This window comes from Octodon degus, unplaced genomic scaffold, assembly GCF_000260255.1.
Source record: "Octodon degus isolate 3935 unplaced genomic scaffold, OctDeg1.0 scaffold00301, whole genome shotgun sequence".
In the NCBI taxonomy this organism is placed as follows: Eukaryota; Metazoa; Chordata; class Mammalia; order Rodentia; family Octodontidae; genus Octodon; species Octodon degus.
The window spans coordinates 1,228,543-1,231,797 of NW_004524877.1; the positions used below are offsets into that span (position 1 = coordinate 1,228,543).

General features: G+C 41.6%; 1 non-coding gene across 1 annotated transcript; it reads left to right on the top strand.

The window, feature by feature from the left end:
* Positions 1 to 2,768: 2,768 nt before the first annotated feature.
* On the top strand, positions 2,769 to 2,871 carry LOC111814373. Its single transcript, XR_002819375.1, has one exon. It is a non-coding gene; the product is annotated as a U6 spliceosomal RNA (small nuclear RNA).
* The last annotated feature ends 384 nt before the right edge of the window (positions 2,872 to 3,255 follow it).

A 3,255-nucleotide genomic window follows, 5' to 3' on the forward strand; every position in this document is an offset into this window, starting at 1 on the left:
AAAGAATTGCTAAGAGTAAAACAAGATAAATACTGGAATGGCAAATAAATGACCAGCACTTCTAATGGTTTGGGGATAGGATATCGTACAAAGTTCTAGTATGTCATGGACATGGATAGTGTCCATGACGCTTACTGGTGGCCAGGTGTCACTTGTGGGATTGAGCTACTATTTCCTTGATATCCACCCTTTAGACCCAGATAGAATCGTGACCCATGGCTCCATTTGTAAAGTATGCTTATGGGAATATTTTGCTGCTGTATACAAAAGAGTAACTGAAAGACTGCTTTTGTATACCTCTTATTCTCCTGTGTTTAATTGTTTGCCCTATTTGGTGGGACCTTTTCATTCTCATACATGGAGTTGTGATCATTTTGCTCCCTCTCTGGAACATCTTTTAGTAGTCTGGGTAGGCTTGGCTTTGTCATCATGAAATTCTTTTTTTTTTAATTTTATTTATGAGAGAGAGAGAGAGAGAGAGAGAGAGAGAGAGAGAGAGTGGTGTGTGGCCAGCTCAGCCCACCAGGGGGCGGGGCTGGCTGGCATGTGGTGCTGGGGGATCGAACCGCGGTCCCTGATGCTTTGCTAAGCTTGTTCTAAGTAGGTGCTTTAGACCACTGAGCCATCTCTCCAGCCCATGAAATTCTTAAGGTGTTCTTTGTCATGGAAGTATTTCACTTCTCCATTATACTTGAAAGAGAGTTTTGCAGGGTATATCAGTCTGGGTTGAAATTTGTTTTCTTTCAAGACTTGAGTTACTTTGCTCCATGCTCTTCTTGCCTTCATGGTTTGTGAAGGAAAAATCTGCCATTATTTTGATGGGTTTTCCTTTGAATGTGATCTCTTTTCTTTAGGGGCTTTTAGTATACTGTTCCTGTGCTGAATTTCTGAGATGTTTATTATATGTCTGGCTGTGTTTTTAATTGGGTTGATGTTATTTGGAGTTCTATGTGCTTCGGTTACATGAATGTCAGATTGTTTCCTCATATTTGGGAAGTTTTCTGCTATTACTTCTGCCCATATTCTTTTTATATCATTTGTATTGACTCCTTCCTTCTCATTGATGCCTCCTGTTAAGTCTAAGTTGTTCATCTTTGCATCATCTTGTAGGTGTTGAATTATTTTTTCCTGCATCCTAGCTGTTTTTAAGAGATCTTTTCTTACTTTTTCACTAGCTGCAATAGTGTCTTTAATGTCTGAAAATCTATTTTCACTTTCACTCAAACAGTTTTGGCAGCTTGTGGTTGAAGTTTTAATTTCCTGTATATCACTTTGAATCTGCTTCATGCATTCTATTTATTTCCTATATTTCTTATTTAAAGATTGCATCATTTTTATATTCTGCTCTTTTTTTATCTTCTTGAGGAGCACTTAGTACTTCTTTCATTATGGTTATCATTTTTTTTTACTTCAGAAATTATTTCTGATCTGATTTCCTCTATTACTTTCTGCAGTTGTTTCTTTACCCTCAACACTATTTCAAATATTTCAGGTGTGTAATTTCCAATTTATTCTATGTTAGTGTCTTCTGCATTTGTTCTGGTTGGGCTCAGGGCCTGAGCATGCATTTTGCACCCTCTCTTTGTCATTTTGTATATCACTGTCTTCTGTCCTTTGGTGTGTAGCTTAGACAGAAGTATTACCTTAGCACTGGGTCCAGAACTATTAAGTTCAAAGTCGCCCAAGTGGGTGTGACTTGGGTCTGGTTGCTGTGCTCTGCTTCTTCCTGCTGCAGCCATTGGAGTAGAACCCTCTATGCCACTCTGACAAGATGTTCTGCTCCTGAATCAGCTGGTTGGGTCTTACCTCTAGCTTCTTTGCAGGGAGTTCTGCTGCAGGGTTCCATGCCTGGCCTGGGCTTTGGGTCAAATGAGGATCCAATGGGCCCTGAGCAGTCCCACTCACACTCTGGGCCTGGGCTCTGAGTCGAATCAGGCTCCGGTGCACCTCGGGCGGTCTCACTCACACACCAGGCCTATGCTCAAGGTCGAGTGAGGACCTGTAGGCCCTGAGCAGTCTTGCTCACATGCTGGGCCTGGGTCAAATGAGGATCTGGCAGGCCCTGGGTTGTTCCACTCACAAGCTGGGCCTAGGCTCTGGGTTGAATCAGGTTCCGGTGGGCCTCGGGCGGTCTCACTCACACACCGGGCCTGGGTTGAATCTGGAGTTTCTGATATGCTTTTTATACTTTCTTTGTGCTGAGTTGTTTTTGCATCTTCTAATTTGTTCTATTGATCCTCAGGTCTGGGTTTTTTGTTTGTTTGTTTGCTTGTATTTTAGGGAGGGGTCTACAGGGTGTTCAGGGTTTCACTGTTAGATCAGACTGGTAGTGATGTGCCTGTTTACAGCCTCCCAAGTGCTGGGATTATAGGCTCATGCCACCATGCCCAGTCTCTGCTGTCTCAGCATGCCCCATGCGTGGGGCTGGCACGGTACTCTGGGAATCGAACCCCTGGTCCCTGTACCTGCTTGCAGGCACTTTAATCGACTGAGCTATTTGGCCAGCCCAAGCCTGACTTTTGGTCAGTGTCATGCTGTTTGTATCACAGTAGCTCTGTAGTATAATTTCACATTAGGAGTTGTGATGATTGAGATTTTTGCCTCTGTGTTCATTAGGGCAGCTGGACTGTCATTCTCTTCCCTTTCTGGTTTTGTTTACTGTTTGCTTTCAGGAGTAATTTGGGAATATTACTTCCCTTTCAGTTTCATTAAAATGTTTGCAGGACAGTCATTGGCATTAGAGCTTCTCTAAATTTGTTGGAGAGTGCTTGCTTTGTCAGTAAATATACTAAAAGTTAAACAATGCAAAGAAGACTAACATGGCCTCTGTGCAAGGATAACCCATAAATTCATGAAATGTTCCATATTTTAAAAATAAAATAAATACATTTGTTGTAGAATTCAGGACTGAATCCATTAGGATCTGGGCTTTTGTTTGTTGGTAGGATTTTACTTATATCCTTGACTGATACTAGATTCGTTAGAATTTTTGTAACTTTTTTAGACAGTGTCTTGCTGTACAGTTCAGGGTGGCCTTGAGCTCATACTGTAGCCCAGGCTGGTCTCAAACCTACAACAATCTTCCTACCTCAGCCTACCAAGTTCTGGATTTGCAGGCATGTGTCACCACACTTGGCTTTTTATATCTTCTTGATTCACTGTTGGTAATTCACATGTATGTAGGCATCTGTCCATTTATTTTGCATTTTGCATTTTATTAGATTAAAAGGTCTTGAAATAGGTATTGATGATTTT